Below are 18,553 nucleotides of genomic sequence, written 5' to 3' on the forward strand. Positions count from 1 at the left end.
CAAGAAACCTCTCCGGGAGCTTCTCAGAATCCTCACAAGGAACTTATCAGAAGCCTCTCCAGGAGCTTTGTAAAAGTCTCTTCAGGAGCTTCCCAAGAAGCCTTTCAAGGAGCTTTCCAGAAGCGTCTGCAGAAGCTTCCTAAAAAGCCTTTCCAGGAGTTTCCAAAGAAGCCTCTCTAGGAGCTTCCCGAATAACCTCTCCAGAAGATTCCCAATAAATCTCTCCAGAAGCTCCCAAGAAGCATGTCAAGAAGCTTTCCAGAAGCGTCCTCAGGAGCTTCCCAAGAAACCTCTCCAGGAGATCCCAAAAGCTTTCCAGAAGCGTCCTCAGGAACTACCCACGAAACATCTCCGGGAGCTTCTCAGAAGCCTCTCTAGGAGCTTCCCAGCATACTCTCAAGGAACTTCTCAGAAGGCTCCCAGAATCCTTTTCAGGAGCTTCCCAAGAAGCCTTTCAAGGAGCTTTCCAGAAGCGTCTCCAGGAGCTTCCTAAGAAGCCTCTCCAGGAGTTTCCAAAGAAGCCTCTCTAGGACCTTCCCTTGAAACCTCTCCAGGAGTTTCCCGGAAGCCTCCCCAAGAGCTCTTCAGAAGCCTATCCAGGAGCTTCCCACAAGCCTCTCCAGGAGCATCCCAAAAAACATCTCAAGGAGCTTCCCAGAAGCCTCCTGGGAGCTTCCTAAAATCTTCCCCAGAAGCTTCTCAGAAGTCACTCAAGGAGCTTCCCAGAATCCTCTCAAGGAACTTCTCAGAAGCCTTTCCAGAAAATTCGCAAAAATCTTTTCAAGAGCTTCCCAGAGGCCTTTTCAGGTGCTTCCCAGGAGCCCCTTCTGGAGCTTCCAAGAAGCCTCTCCAGGAGCTTCCCAGAAGTTTCTCCAGGAACTTCCCATAAGTTTCTCCAGGAGCTTCCCCGAGCCTCTCCAGGCGCTTGACGAGCATATCCAGCAGTTTCTCAGAAGCCTTTCTTGAAGCTTTCGCAATAAGCGTCTCCAAAAAGCATCTCAAGGAGCTTTTCAGAAACTTCGCCACAAGCTCCCCAGAAGCGTCCTCAGGAGACTCCAAGAAACTTCTCCAGGAGCTTACCAAGAAGCCTCTCCAGGAACTCCCAAAGAAGTGTCTCAAGGAGCTTTCCAAAAGCCTCTCCAGGAGCTTTCCAGAAGCCTCTCCAGGAGCTTTCCAGAAGGCTCTCCAGGAGCTTTCCAGAAGACTCTCCAGGAGCCTCCCAAGAAACCTCTTCAGGAATTTCCCAAAAGTTTCTTCAGTAGCTTCCTGGAAGCTTCTCCAGATACTCCTCAGAAGCCTATCCAGGTGTTTTGAGGAAGCCTTTCCAAGAGCTTTCTAAGAAGCGTCTCAAGGAGCTTTCTACTAAGCTTCTCCAAGAGCATCTCAAGGAGCTTCCCAGAAGCCTCTTGGGGAACTTTCCAAAAGGCACTCCAGGAGCTTTCCAAGAAGCTTCTCCAGGAGCTTACCAAGAAGTCTCTCCATGAGCATCCCAAAAAGCATCTCAAGGAGCTACCCAGAAGCCTCTTCGGGAGCTTCCCAAAATCTTCTCCAGGAGCTTCCCAGAAGTCTCTCCCGGAGCTTCCCAAAATACTCTCAAGGAGCTTTTCAGAAGCCTCTCCAGAAAATTCGCAAAAGTCTCTTCAGGAGCTTTCCAGAGGCCTTTTCAGGAGCTTCCCAGGAGCCTCTTCTGGAGCGTTCAAGAAGCCTCTCCAGCAACTGCCCAAAAGTTTCTACAGGAATTTCTCAGAAGTTTCTCCAGGAGCTTCCCAAGAAACCTCTCCAGAAGCTTCCCAAGAAACTTCTCCAGGAGCTACCCAAGAAACTTCTCGAGGAGCATCCCAGGAAATCTCTCCAGGAACTTTCCAAAAGTTTCTCCAGGAGCTTTCCGGAAGCCTCTCCAGGAGCTCCTCAGAAGTCTTTCCAAGAGTTTCTCAGAAACCTCGCCAGATGCTTCCCAGAAGCGTTCTCAGGAGCTACCCAAGAAACCTCTCCAGGAGCTTCCTAAAAAGCATCTCAAGGAGCTTCTCAGAAGCCTCTACAGGAGCTTCCCAGAAGTATCTCCATCAGTTTCCTGGAAGCCTCCTCAGGAGCTACCCAAGAAGCCTCTCCAGGAGTTTCCCAAAATCCTCTACAGGAGCTTCCCAGAAGCTTTTCCAGGAGCTTTCCAGAGTTCTTTCAAGGAACTTCTCAGAAGCCTCTGCAGGAGCCCCTCCTAGAGCTACCAAGAAGCCTCTCCAGGAACTTCCCAGAAGTTTCTCCAGGAACTTCCCATAAGTTTCTCCAGGAGCTTCCCAGAAGCCTCTCCAGGAGCTATCCAGAAGGCTCTCCAGGAGCTTCCCAAAAACATCTTCAGGAGCTTCCCAGAAGTTTCTTCATCAGCTTCCTGGAAGCCTCTCCAGGAGCTCCACAGAAGCCTATCAGGAGCTTCCCAGAAGCTACTCCAGGAGCGTGTCAACCCCTGAATGGCCTCCCTGCTCGCAAAGACAACCATGGGATCACAAAGACGACTACTTACGACAGGCGGAGATGAATCTATTACAAAAGGTCGAAAGACAAAATGTCGAAAGGACAAAAGGTCGAAAGGAAAAAAGGTCGAAAGGACAAAAGTCGAAAGGAAAAAAGGTCGAAGAACAAAAATAAGGGCCAAAAGGTCGAAAATATATTTTCAAAGAAGGAAAAAATCCCCACCAAGCTAACTACTTCCGACCTTTTGTTCTTTCGACCTTTTGTCTTTCGACCTTCTGTCCTTTCGACTTTTTATCCATAAACCGGCGGAGATAGCGGCTCGGAAGGGGGGACTCTGGAAACATGGAAAGAGATATTTCAAACAACACCGACGGAGAAGATGCGGCGAATCCGTTCGCAAAGAGTGGTTTACCAAGGTCACCGACAGAACGAAACGAAAGGATGCAACAGCAGCAGATGGAGCAGCAGAAGCGCGAACAAGAGCTGCATGAGCAGCAAAAGTGTGGACAGGAGATACGCGATAAGCAGCAACGCGAACAAGATCAGAGAGAGAGAGAGAGAGAGAAGCAACAGCCGTTGCAAAGCGTACGGAGTTTACTTGGGAAGGTGAAAGCGACGAAAACCCTGGCGAATGAGCTCAGATAGTACGTCTGTAAAATGCATAACGTACACAAGGACATTAAGAACCTCGTGACATGAATCCAAGTTACTCTTGGATCAGCCATCAAGAAGTGGAAAAACGAGGTCACCAGGTGACAAAAGATTGGAAGCATCCAAGAAACAAAAGAGTGCAGGTCGAAGCAACCGGCGGTGAAAATAGTGACACCCCTTGGCGAATGGTTCAAAGCAGGAAAGAAAGGAGAAGGATGGATAGTTCGAAAAAACAAGAGCCCACCAGGAATTAAGGAAAAGGTGAAGCGGTTATCGTAAAAGCTAGCGAAGGTACATACCTCGAAGTATTGCGGGCCATGAGAACAGACCCGCAAATCAAGGAGTTTGGAGCTGACGTGCAGAAAATCAGACGCCCGTAAACAGGGGACGTGATTATTGAGTTGAAAAAAGGACTCGATGAGCAGAAGCTTACGAAGAGAGTAATGGGCGAGAAGGTGAAGGTGAGAGTCGTGAGTCCTGCACCAATACTACAATTCAAAGATTTGGACTAAATCACCACTGAAGACGAGGTGGGGACCGCCGTGAGAAAACAAAGCGATCTGGATGGTGTAGAGTTGACAATACGCTGTGCGGAATGCCGACAGTGTCGATAAAGCTTCCAGTAGAAGCAGCCAACAATGCGATGAAAACTGGCAAAATCAAGGTCGGATGTAGAATACGGCCATCTGGTCCGATTCTGTAAAAGTGTCGCCAGAAGTAAACAGTATGGTGAGGAAGGCCACAGGGCACAAGACTATACCATCCCACAAAAATGTCAAAAATCGATATCACCTTTTGTAGCCAAGTGCAAGCGGGAAGCATGAACTGGAGAGTCTGCGATGGATATACCCATAGCGACCATCAGGAGCCCCACTTCACAATCGGTGAACGGACACAAAATAGAGCGAAAGGCAACCACGTGAGAGGATGCGGAAGACGAAGCAGTTCCATGAAGAGCTTTTTGTTGAAGCACTCAGAAGAGAAGATCCGATACTGAACTTGAGTTCGGAGGAGTTAACGGTTGCGCTGATTCTAAACAAAGATTGAAAAGAAATCAATAGTAGACAATTATTACTGAAGATTACTGTGTTTAACACAAAGAAGTTCCCTTATTTAAGCACTGAAAAGTACTTTTTTATCACTTATGAATTTTTATTGCTCTAGGTAGTTTTAAAAATTCCCGAGAGCAGAAAGAATTTGTGTATGCACAGCATGAGGGTACGATACGCATTGTAATTGATTCCATTAAATTTGCGTACTGTTTGATGATACTTTTCGTTCCATATCTTAGAGTTGTTGACCAAGTTTAAATCCAAAACAATAATTAATGAATATAAAATCAACAGCCAATAAACCAGCCGGTCATAATTTCTATCCCGTCTCGACCGATAGAGAACGAAGCTGAATAACGGCCCATTTGCACATAATTTTAGTCATTAATTAAGATTTTTTCAACCCCCAACCCATGTCAAGTTCAAACCCATCTGAAAAGCAGTTTTTTTCGTCTCCCAAAAATGTTTATTTGCACTGCCACTTGCCATAATTCTTTTTCCATTCTCACCCCCTAATGGGCAGCCACTTTGCTTATCATCGACTCATTGTTTTTTCTTGTTTATAAGCCTCTTGATTTTCGGCTTTTCCCAGAACATGAAAAGCAGTGCCATTAAAGTGATGAAATGGTTGTGATTAAAGTTTTTGAAAGCGAAGGAATGTTCTCCGGGATCGAAACAGTAATTCCGAGCAAAACAAAGCTATTTCCCTGTGAAGAATCCCAGCAACTTAATCTCGACCCTTGGGTGATTTGGATGGACCCATCATTCTCCCTTGGGTGCGAAGAGTGGAAATGGGGTTTTACCATGCAAGGGGAAGGGGAGGTCAGCATTCCTCGCATTGCCGGGCTGATGGTCGTAACGTTGTCAGTCAGTGGGTTCATAAACGTGAATCCTGGCCTGACGAACCATAAACCAGACGGACCACCCGCTGCTGCTTTTCCATTCATCGCCATCCGAAGTATAGAAGAAGCCTAGTGGGTACAACAATACAAGTCCGAATCATTAATACCAGTTTCAATTAGCAGTACGCCCGATCTTGGTGTTGCTGGATGATGGATTAGCACAGAGGTACAGTATTCTGAAAAACTGGCCAATACCCAATTTTCAAATTTGTGTTTATTTCATAAACAATATCAAGCATTGATCTACAACATCCGACAGTTAAGAAAAAAGGGTAATTTTTTTCTTCATCTTTTGATCCTACTGTATGATCCATAAAAAGTACGAAAATCAACATATTATGCATACATATGCATACATAGTTTTATATGAGAAATGCAAACGAATCATCATGCTCATTAATCAGTTGATTAGTTTAATATGTTTCTAGTTTTGGACATGATTTTTATCTATGACTTTTCCTTTATTACAGAGAGTGATCCGTTGAATCTGTTGCATGCTCCTTTGTGAGTAAGCGACGGAATCCGGATCATGTCCGGTTCGCGTAGTAACCGCACTATCGGTATCGATTATCCGTCTACAGTGGGGGACCGAAATCCCTACAGGCTCAAAATTCATACACTTCATACAAATAGTAGGCGTTTTGCACGAAGTGGATGGATTTAGATTCATTTCTTAGGTGTACGGATTTCAATCCCGCACGGAATATGCTCACGTTTTCATTTCAAATTATTTCTATATGAGATTATCAGTATGTACACAATGAAGATGCTACTGATCCTGAGTAACGTCTTTTGGTTCCCTGTATAAGTACAGCTGTTCTTACAAGAACGGAGAAGCAACTGCGGGCGGTCAATACTTTACTAAACAGTATTTGGAAACATACCATCTTATTCAAACGAGAAGTCCTCGAGTTTAATATCTTTGTTGTTAGAGTTTTTAAAACGTCAACGAATGGGGTGAGATTCTTAAAGACTTTGTCTCCAACATACGCTTATCTAAAATTATAGAAACTGCTTAAACTGCTTATTCTGAAGATTCGTGATTAAGGTTTCATTCAAAGTAATATGCGGCCCTGTCTTGTGAACCCGTGTTGATCCTAAAGATCAACACCAAGGAAAAATATTTCTCCTTTTAAAATCGTGAGGTAGACTCAAATTAAAATCTCCATCATTGAGTTCTCCTGCGAAAGCAATCTCATTCGAGATATGCTTTGCCAAACGTACGCATCATTGCTTTAAATCCTTCTAACATTTTTGCACACATTTAATTTTACAAACACTGGATCTTGCTTCGAGATATGCACCAAAAATAATTATTCCAATTACAAATTTCCCTTCCTTCAAAATTAGGCGATTCTTTTTTATTAACGCTTCCACAATGAAAAATTTATGTTGGATAGTTCAAAAATTTTGCCAGACATTTTTGACACTACACGGAGATCCATTTTTGCCACTGGTTTTTTTTCAGATCGATGGTCAAACGTTCGTGGTACCGATTTGGAACACGAGACACCGTAGAATGTACCATTCCCAACATTCTGATGATGGCGCAATGAGATAGATCCGGATTTTAGAGGCATGTGCGTAAAATTTCTTTGCGCCGCTACTGTTCTTCCGATTCCATCTTCACAACGATTACACATCTGCTAGTGAAACTTACATAGCGTAAACAAATACACATTGAACAAACTATACCAAAAATGTCAATAGAAAATACCCAACGGGTAAAAAGTTACAGACATTTTAAAGAGGTGCGATTTGATTCCGCACACTCTTAATTTTCATCGATTAGATGCAATTTTTATAGGTTGAAAGTTGTTAACCATAGCATGTTTTCTACCATGTGGGCCCAGATAGCCGTAGCGGTAGCGGTAAACGCGCAGCTATTCAGCATGACCATGCTGAGGGTCGTGGGCTCGAATCCCACCGGTCGAGGATCTCTTCGTAAAGGAAATTTTCTCGATTCCCAGGGCATAGAGTATCTTCGTACCTGCCACACGATATACACATGCAAAAATGGTCAATCGGCAAAGAAAGCTCTCAGTTAATAACTGTGGAAGTGCTCGTAAGAACACTAATTTGAGAAGCAGGCTTTGTCCCAGTTGGGACGTAAAGCCAGAAAGAAGACAAATGTGTTCTACCATCAGGGGATTTGGGGTTTTCACCGGATTCGATTTAAATTGCACTGAAATGCGTGGGTTGATTTTTCTAATCACTTCAACGTTACTAACTGCGATTTCTTCGCGAGAACATTACTCCGCGAAGCCTATAAGTGGACTGTTGCCTGTTCATTCATGATTGCCTTTTTCTTGAATGGACTGTACTTTCACTCTTCTACACATCTTCTGGCTAGCTTTCAACCTAGGCGCGCAAATACTCTACACAGAAAAAGCTCCTACCTATCCCTTCTTGCAATCATGCGGTGCGCCGATACCAGAATCTTCTTATAAAGATCAAATACGGCATCTCAATAACATAATTTATCGTATGTAATTGAACGTCGTTACATTTTCTCGCAAACAGCATGCGATTATCAAATGCTTTTTCCTACACTTAGAGTACAGAATGTTTAATCTTTCAATTCAATACATTTAGTACATTGACAATTTAGTTTTATTTAGTACTTTGAGCAGGTTAGTGATGAAAATATTGAAAACAATGCCTCACATTTGTTTTTGATTTGATTAGTTTGAAATAAGAGTTACTCCCTTTTCAACATATCAGCATGATTTTTCCATAATACGGCTATATCTTTCAAACTAACAGACTCACAAACTTATAAGCTATCAAAATGTTCAGCAAGGTTGCTTCGGATGATTAAGAGCTTATTTTGTCGAAGACAATCAAGTGTGAAAAACTGTGAACTACGAAAAATGAGAAAACCGTTAAAATGACCTAAAAAGATTCATATTGGCTAAAATGGCTCAAAACAGCAAAAAAAAAAAATTAAAATGGCTTAAAACGGCGAGGAACGAATTAATATGACATAAAATGAATTATAACGGATTAACATGGCTAAACATAGGCATGCATTTGTTTAACATAGCTTGAAATGGTTAGAAATGGTTTACATTTGCTTAAAATAACTTAAAGTGCATTGAAACGGATTACAATATAATGTGGCTTGAAATGGCTTAAAGAGGCTTAAAGTGGATCAAATTGGCTTAGAACGGCTTAAGGACTTAAAATGGCTAAATTTTGCTTGAAACTTTTGAAGTGGCTTATAAGTATACAATGTCTCAAAACGTATTAAAATGGCTTCAACTGGTACAAAACTGCTAATAATGGCCTGAAACGGCTTGAAATGGCTTCAAAGAGCTTGAAATGGCTTAAAATAGCTTGCTTGAAATGATTTGAAATTACTTAAAACGGTTTGGAATGTCCTAAAATGGGTTTGTGTAATATGGCTTAGAATTGCTTAAAATAGCTAAAATTGCCTTAAAATGCATAAAACGGCTTTAAATGGCTTAAATATGGCTAAGAGCGCTTATAGTGGCTTAAAATGGCGAAAAATGGTTTAACACGCATAATCTTTCTTAAAATGTCTTTCAAAAGCTTAAAATAGCTTAACATGACTTATATTGCTTTGAACGACTTGAAATAGGTTAGAATAGTGAGAAATGGTTTATAATGGATTAAAGTGGTATAAAATGGTTTATAATGGCATAATTTGGCTTGAAAAGGCTTAAAGCACTTTAAAATTTGCTAACAATATCATAAAATGGTTTGTAAAGGCTTAATATGACTTAAAACTGTTTGAAACATCCTGAAACGGCTAAAAATGGCTTGAAATATCTTAAAGTGGGTTAGAATGGCTTAAAATAGCCTAAAATCCGCTTGAAACGGTTTGAAGCGGCTTTAAATGGCTGAAAATGTTCAACAAGGCTTAAATTAACTAGAAATTGCTTAAAATAGTTTATCACAGCTATAAATGGTTTAAAATTCCTTTAAATGTCTTAAACGGCATAAAAGGGGCAAAAACGGCTAACTGAAATTACTTAAAATGGCTTAAATGTATTGAAGTGCTTCGAAAAAACGGCTTGAAAAGGCATAAAATGGTTAAAACTGGCTTGAAACTGGTACCAAACGACTGAAAAGGGCTGAAAATGACTTAAGATTGCTTCAAATGGCTGAATATTGCTTGAATCTTCATAAAATGGCAAAAAATATCTCAAAAAGTTTTAAAATGTCTTAAACTGATACAAAACTGCTAATAATGGACTAAAACGCCTTTAAATGGCTTAAAACGGCATCAAATGGTTTAAAATGGCGTAAACGGCTTTACATATAGTGTATTGGACTGTGCTTTTTAGGCACTATAATTAGGGATGAGAATGGGTTAAAGTTAAGGTATATAATATATTCTATCCAATATAGGAATACTTTCGAGGAAATTGCATTTGCAAATCTTAAAAAAAAACAACTCTTAAACAAGGTAAAATTGATCGGAATTACCCTCCTCGTGAAAAATTCAAATTAATGCTGTTAATGATTATGGATGACTTAACCAAAGAATCATATCTCGCGTGAGTTCTGCAAATTATAGAGACAAGGAAATGCAGTTTTTACTAAGAATAGCATAGCAGAAAACGACTCCGTTGTCAAAATTTTACGAATTACTCTAAAGAATGGAGAACTTTCTTAGAAAATTACCTACGTTAACCCAGTCAACATTTTGGTTGGTATAAGTTTTGTTATACATCATTCTATATGAAACGATTCACTCGTATAGAATGCATGAAAAGGCAATATACCTACCAAAGTGGAGGCTATATACGCACTTGACACGACATTTTCAGACTCTCTGCGACCAGAAATACGATGCATCAAAATTTGAATGAAAATAAAAAAAAAGCTTCCAGCAATCCTCAAACGTGGAACCTCCTGATTAGGAATCGGACTGCTTACCACTGTACCACCAAGAGTTACATAATATACTCATGGTTATTTGCCAATATTAATGCATATTTCATGTACAGCGACACTTACTTTGTTGTTCTTTGAAGCCCATCGTTAGCAGATACCTACAAAGTTTGGGCGGCAGTTTTTGCCAAGTTATTGGGATTTCATATGACGATTTCTGGATTGATATATGATCTGTCAGTTTTTACAACTTGACGAGATTCTGTGTTACACTATTTACGACATGTTTTGTTGTCAACACAGATTGTCGTTTATGAATCGTGGTGGGGATTTATATACACAGTTAAAAATAATGAAGATTACACGTCATGTAAACTTCATTTATGCAATGTAAACATGACGTCATGTAAATTTAAGTCTGAAACCATGTAAAATTGTGTTATATGTCATGTAATCACACAGAATCCTGCTCGATTACATGACATATCATGTAAATATCCATGATATTCCACGCTCCAATTATGTGCATTATATGTCTCAGAAATTTACACGTTTCGTTCGAACTGTGTACGAGTTTTTTTTCTTTAGATTTATTTGGCTTTACGTATAGCCTGCCAAGTGGTAACTCAAGTATTTATATACGAGTTGTGTTGACATTTACAATGCCTTATTTGGTATCTTGTGCGATTATGATTTTGTGATATACGAATATGTGATTATGGATGCACATTCTTATACAATACGTGGTTCACTGGGTAGTCGTACTCCACGATACAAGGTAATTTAAGTGGGTTTTTGAATTTTCAATTTTTTTTTCGCATGGTTTCATAATATTTTCTAAGCTTAAATATTTTTTTTTTGTATTATCGTGTACAGTTTGTTCACAAATTGCAAAGGAGGCCATGAAGCGTGGAAAATATAGGTTTTCGAAACGAACAAGGATAAACTTTTCAATCTTATTTGCAGTTCCTCAACAATACGTTGTCCGGATTCAAAAAACATTTTCAAAATTTACGGATATGAAAAAAATCTCAAAATTTATTTCAAATTTGGTTTGGTGTCAGTTTTGAACGACTCAAAGCCCCAATTTTACAAGAACTTGAAAAGTTAATATCTTATAGGAGTTTTGCCTTTAAACAGTTAAGCCTCCATGGGGCTCTGCACTGTTTAGATTTTGCATGAGATTTTGACGTTTACTGGCCTTGTTGTTTACTAATTTCTTGTGCAGAGCCCCATGAGTCGATGTTTCATTCCTCGATATCGACTCATGGAACCATACTAAAAATTAAATTTCATGGTTACTATGATGATCCCCTCAAACAGCTTTCCATAGCATTGCTGGTCCATGACTCGATATTTCCATTAGTCGATGGTCCCTTCAATATCGACTCATAGAGGGTTGACTGTATTTGACTTCAAGGTCCATGATTTTAGAAATCACGAACTTTTTAATACTACCAATCATTGCTACCCCATATCAGCCCATAACAAAAATGGCATAAACCATTTTGTAAACCGTTAATAGCTTCGTGCGATATGTGCCATGAGAAATTTTAGGTAAATCTTCCAAATATTTGCTGAGAAACTTAAAATTATAATTTGACCCATTCCCACCCCTCTGACCAAAGGGATGAATCGATCCAAGTCAATACGAGTAAAAACTCGATACTATTGATTCGATAACAAATAAAATTGTTATGGGAACATTTAAAAATAACGTCCATCATTTGAGGGAGGACGGTGACAGAGGGGGAGAGGACATTTGGGGGAGGAAGCGAAACAGAGGGAGGATCCCGAAAAACGATGGACGCTCGTAGTCACTCTCAATGAATTTACTTTAAAATTACTTCACAAATAAACAAATGATAAAACTTGAAAAATAGAAAAATGCTGAAAAAATCTACTTGAATCGAATAAGGAACCTGGTTTTTAACTATTTTTACAAGAGGTATTAGAAGTCCAAGGAACCGATTATAGAAGAAAGCTCTTGTCAATGGTTTCCTAAACATCCTAATTCGGAAAATGTTGAAAGTCAGGGTCTGTAACCCTAAAACATGTTCCATAATATTTAGTGGCTGTCCATTAATTACGTAAGGGTTTATGGGGGGAGGGGGGGTCGGAGATTTCTCACGCGCCATACATTTGTTTCAAATTTTCATACAAAATTTTTACTATGGGGGGGGCTTTGAAGAACCCCTAAAATTGTCTTACGTAATAAATGGACCGCCCCTTATCATTAACAGAACTTGTCAAATGGTGAGAACGTAAAATTTCCATCTTATTTTTTTTTTAAACCTGAACCACTGTGCTTGGGACGTCTAAGTGCTTCGACACTGTCATTGGGTTACCACAAGCGACCACCACGGGTGGTCTAGTTTGTGTAAGAGTTGAAATATGAGACTGGTGACATAAACTAACATAGAGAATAGGCCTTAACCATACATGCCATGAACGTTTTGAATTCGTAATAAAAACGAGTGATAACTGTTTGTGAATTATATGAATTAAGGGGGGAGGGGAAATTCCATTGACTGAATTGGTCCTTTTTATTGAAATCGGCGACCGTAAATGGTTTGTGATGTAAGGAAATGTATGGTGTTTATACAACGAGAGATTATGATAGATAATTGTCTTCGTCATTTATTATGGCCTTCTTTTCCCTCTTTTTGTCTACTATTTCCTTTCGTTTTCTTCTCTATCTTTCTCTTATAAGTTTTACTTATCTTCTTATAATGTTCTCATTGAGTGTCTTTTGAGCAACATTGTCATTTTGACATTTGTTTAGTTTGTACCAGAATTAAGAGATAGGAAACTTTCATAACATATTTTATACTTTTTAGGAAAGCAATGTGTGATATGACGAAAATGACGAAATATGACGAAGCACAGTTAACAATTATCAGTTTTAAACGTTTGTAATGAAATTTCAGTCTTCTGTTTCTAGATGGTTTTAGGTTCTTTTCGACATCAGCGGTAGCGGTGATAAAACAATATAAGTGTTCACTATTCCATACTATTTTAAGAAAACACAATCATAAACCCATGTTGCGAGCTGCAATTTTCCGTCTTCTCTAAATACAAAAAAAAATCTCCAGAGGCACACCATTTTCTGTCACTTCTTTGGTCGGGGTCGGTGCGCGGTGGTGGAAACTTGATTTCCGATTTCCAATTCGATCAAACGAAATATACGGCAAGCGCACAGTAATGTGTCGGGACAGCGAAACGAGCAAGTGGCAAAGAACACCAAATTGGATTAGTTAAGATAACATCAGACGAAAGCGATACCTTTTTCACGCCCCCCCCCCACTCTAGACCAGGGCCTTCCATTGCATTATTGGGTGAAGGTGGGGGATAAGGGGCGTTCCGGTCTGTTCCATCTTGGCCTTTTATTTCATGTCGATCGAAATGGGCTTCAAAGAGGTTTTGGGCGATGGCTTTTTAAGGACGTTGCCAGGATTTCCGTCAGGGGAGGATGAGCGACCATTTTGACGATCCCGAATAGAATCACCAAACAAGATTATAACACATTCGTATCACCATCAGTTGAGGATGACAGAAGTTGATATAATTTTGTTCTCAACTTGTTATATTGATATGACAACATTTGTTATTTTGACATTGCATTTGTAAGTTTATTCTAAGTAACGCCCAAAGTAATGAACAGAAACATGGTTTGCAATAATTTTGTTATATCGTAACATACTTTAAACACATTCTGTTGGAAAATTATGATAGTATTTGTGGATTACTTAACGAATGTGATAAGAATATCGTTTAGTAGAATTGCTCCATGAATACCTGGTAAAACCGTTAAAAGAACTATAAAATGTTCCAGCGCATTTTTTTTTTTCAAATATTAGTGTATGAATTCATGATCATGAAATATTTGAAAATTTAAGACAACATTCAATTATTCTTAACAAACTTGTAAATGTTGGTTTTTTTTCCGACTAGTCCCTTGCTGGCCACGCCCATGTAGTCTTTTTTGTCGAAATGTTTGGCTTCCGAGGAATTCCTTTTAATTTGGGTCGCCTTCTTTGAGTGCACTGCAGTCGGCAATATGCTTTGATGAAATATTAAGCGATACTGTGCGATCGGATTTTTTTCATGAGAAAGAAAAATCCTTTTGTGACTGTAGTAACTCGAAAGGGGTGTGAACGTCATCGATATAAAAAGCGAGTTCAAATATAATCTGAAGCTCTGTCATCTTTCCATTGTTATTCGGGTTGTGGGCAGAACGGATGATCAGATAACCCCTCCAATTCAATGTCAACGATAAGTGAAAGTTACGGAAGGTAGGATTTCTTTTCATTAATGATAAAGTCTGCAGCATTCGTGGTTCCCATAACGTCATCAGCAGGTCGTAAAACCAAGAACATAAGGAGGTTTCGTAGAAAGCTTTGGTAATTGCGCACCGCCCTGTTGGCACTCAGGGGAAATTCAGTTTTCTTAGCGATATTGTTCAATTTTCATGTGAGTCTTACGCAGACACGTGGCCCATAAGATTGCGCGAAAGATAGGTATCTTTTAGATTGGGTATGGAGACGTTGTCTGAAAGCTACAAGCTGTACTTTTTTTTTTTGCATACTGATGACTACGTTGAAAATTTTATGCACACTCTATCGACTTTTATTCCGGAGGGGAGATTGGTAAGAGGCCGCAGTATTGGTGCACAGTTAGCGAAATATGGATATGGCGTATGAAGATATTTAGAATATAAGCGAGTGCGAGCTTCGAGCATTATTTTCTGTCGTCCTTCCTCACTTTTGTTACAAATTACAAACAGACCAGGAATAGGTTCAGTAAAAAAAATCTTAAATATTAGAGTGTCTGCAATAGGCGGTTTACATGAAACAATGACAAACACTTTCTTTTCTAGCGCAATTTCTTAACTAACCCGAAGAAATAGCAGATTTTTGGGAAGGGTACTTTGAAAACACGGTGTCTCTGGTAGAACAACATTAATATAACAAAATCAGTATCGCTAAAACATCCTCCAAATGAAAGCTTAGGCTTTCCCCTTTCATTTGAGACCTGTTTGGAAATGTTCTATCGGGGGGTCCTGAACATTTTTTTCAAAACAGTACAATGCCGTTTTTTCAGTACTGATTTCTTAATTATGGTTTACACAGTCATTTTCTTTCATGCTTATCTAGATAGCCATGAGAAATTGTACTACACATAGTTAACCAATTAATAAAAAGGATTTAGATTTAGCATTATACCATTCTATTTAAACTAGTTATACACACGACATATCGATAAAGTAAATACGGATAATACGGCTTACAAATGCTCACTATTGTACATTACTACAGCTCAAAGAAGCTGACGATCATATGCTTCGGAGTTCTCCGGAACCTTAACATGATTCCAAGCAACTTGAAAATCAAAATGCACGATTTCACTGGCTTGTTTCCCGTATTTGCTCAAACCACTTCCTGTGATTTCACAAAACTCCGGGATATGATAGCGGAAATATGAAAATTCGAGCTATTGAGTAAGCAATCCACGTTTTTGAAAAGTTCTTAACTTTTCTGCAAAATGATCACTCCAGACTGAAAACAACTTTTATGTACCTGAGCAGCAGAGGCGTCCCGTGAGGAATTTGATTACCTGTGCACTGACTCGCACAAACCGTTTATTTTGAATTATGAATACAAATTTTTCAATTGATTTTTGAAAATGTATTCCAGCTTAAAATGTAATTTCTTATTATTAACACCTTAAAATGTAATTTCCAATACTGTATGCAATCTTGAGGTGTCTGGAAGCTATTATATTTGTTGCTTATTGGACATATTTTTTGTTTGTTTTCTTCGTTTCAATCACTAGTTGTAAGTTTTAAGAATTTTGGATTATTCCAATATACAATGTTTAGGGAAAAGGAAAATTCGGAAAAAGGAATTTCGCTGATACCAAGGCGATGAAAGAAAACAATTGCGTATTAATCGCGGTCCCATAGTTTGATAATATTTGACATAAAAATGTATATTTACAGTAAAAATGACCTTTATATGCATACATTTCAATCATTTTTCGTATTTTGCGAACTGAGATAATAAGTTTCATATCATATTATCAAATTTAAAGCAAGAAGAAAGACGTTTAACTAGAAACTAAACGATTAGCACATTTTTTTATATGAAACTCGACTTACAAATAAATAAACCATTTTTATGAGCAAAAATCTGAACTTTTCTGAGATTATCATATAAACCTTCAGAATTCAACTATTTACGCGTTATTTTCCAAGTTTCGCGGATGAAGGATAAATTCCGTGGATTTCGTGGCTTTCGCGAAATTCCGAATCTCCATTATTCCTAACGTTGTTATTCTATATAATAATTCTTGTTATTTGCAGCTTGTCAATTGTATCATTGACATTGTATTTTTGACGATGTCCAGCGCTGGTACATCTCTTTGTATACTTTTGTGGATACATCAAAGCTTTCAAGTGAAATGATGACTGACTGTTGAACGCTGAAACCCACTTTACGCCCACCGCAATTTATCAGTTGTCGGTCTGTTGAGCAAGAAAAACTATATTAACACATAGTTTATAAATCAATTCAAAGCCACATGAATTTTGTGTATTTAATAAAATAAAACATAATCAATTTGGCCAATATGTTTATAGCATCTAGTATTGGTTCCAATCAATATTGCGCCTACTATCGCGCGACACCTGGAAGCTCCATGCAACATACATACACACAAAGCATGTATGGCGTTGACGCTTTCTCTTCCAACAGCAGACGTCGTGACGCCAGTTGCGCGCGCTTTCTCAATTCTTGCAAACCAATGCGAGCGTCATGGGCTATTTCTCTCTCGGGTGCACAAATTGGAGTGAACCAGATTTTACCTATACAACGCCACTGTTGCTCTAGAAATGTCAATATAAATTCACATTCCTGCTGTGTCCATACACGCTATTTTCGTGCACAAGAAAGAGTGCACGGCTGAAATGAACATTCTCTGCAATACAATGGAGACGCATGGCAGTTTGTCTTGTTTGCTTCGCTGTTTTCGCTTGCTGGTTGAGCAAGACCATGGGGGGGAGAATCAAACGGTTTGTTCACTGAGGGCGATGGACCAGTTGAAGGTGAAGAAATCAAACAACATTTTCAAGCAATTACACATTATGAATGTTGGAAGTATTGCGAATTATAATATGTATATTTAATTTGTTAGTTTGAAATCTTTGACTGTGCAGTGCACCAAGTGCACCTTAGGACGAGACGCCACTGCTGATCAGAATGATCAAGTGCCTGAAACACATTTTTTTCATTTAAAAGAGATAATTTACAGAACAGTACGATAAATTACAATTGCTAGCAAACTTAGATCCCATTACACTTCCAAAACATGCCGATTTTTCAAAAGCTTCTGACAGTTTCATCTGGTGAATCCACTTTTGTTGTGGCGTTGGCAACTGATGATCCTCACCTGTGATAAAAGAATTATTTTAAGGTCATCTTTATGAATCACACAATCAAACTGCTGATGCTTACTCATTCCTCGACATTATTTGGATCAATTTGGAGCAGTGGATAGTAAATACAATTGAACAACTGCTTCGCCAGTTTATGGTCCGAGCCGAGACTTTTTCATTTCGCGGACGCGTATGTGACAAAGTATTCGTGGATGACCAGCTAAATTGGATAAATCTTTTTTTTGTGTGCTACAGTATGGGCAAGGAAATGTTGAACTACCTCCCATTATTACGAAAAACAGATTGACGATTTTCAAATCTCCAGCAATGGAGCACCTAAAATTATTCAAAAGCAACAGTGTCTTCCACATTTTCTCAATATTGCCATATTTTTCTGGAACGCCAGAAGCAACAGCAAACAGCAACAGTATTTTTACGCCAGTATCCTTATATCGGCCTTGAGTCCCGATGACGTCAGAATTATGCTCGATAATCGACAGGGTAAATGATTAAATGACCCTTCTCCATCGCTTGCAGATCGAACTGCCCAGGCCAACTCCTCTTTTTGGACGTCACATAGTCAACTAACCCCTGAACGTTCTTCTTCTTGGCATTAACGTCCTCACTAGGACAGAGGCTGCTTCTCACCTTAGTATTCTTATGAGCACTTCCACAGTTATTAACTGAGAGCTTTCTTTGCCAATGTTGCCATTTTCGCATTCGTATCTCGTGTGGTGGGGAAGTCAAGGAACTTTCCTTTACGAAAAGATCCTGGACCGACCGGGAATCGAACCCAGACACCTTCAGCATGGCTTTGCTTTGTAGCCGCGGACTCTAACCACTAAAGCTAAGGAAGGCCCTTGTGCTGTTCAATAATATCAACCACTATTGCTGATAACGGTTGCAGACACAAATTCTTTAAACACAATACGCAAATTTTCGAACGATTGTCTTCATGGCTTTTCGGTTTCATGTTGCAGGTCTCCTGACAGAGTGTAAGTGTAGTGTAAATATAGTGTAAGTGTACATAGTGTAAATATATTTATTTATTATTAGGTGTGAAATTGGGATATATTTATTGTAATTATTAACAGGCATACCTCTAATCAGCAAACCAAAATGTTGACCCAAATCAATGAATTTATAAACTTATCACGCGACACAAGCACCAATTTTTCGCTATA

At 39.2% G+C, this 18,553-nt stretch overlaps 1 protein-coding gene across 1 annotated transcript in view; it reads left to right on the forward strand.

The window, feature by feature from the left end:
- Positions 1–18,553, forward strand: part of LOC5564275 (dopamine D2-like receptor) — a 754,420-nt gene that overhangs the window by 456,164 nt on the left and 279,703 nt on the right.

Source organism: Aedes aegypti, chromosome 3, assembly GCF_002204515.2.
Source record: "Aedes aegypti strain LVP_AGWG chromosome 3, AaegL5.0 Primary Assembly, whole genome shotgun sequence".
Lineage (NCBI taxonomy): Eukaryota > Metazoa > Arthropoda > Insecta > Diptera > Culicidae > Aedes > Aedes aegypti.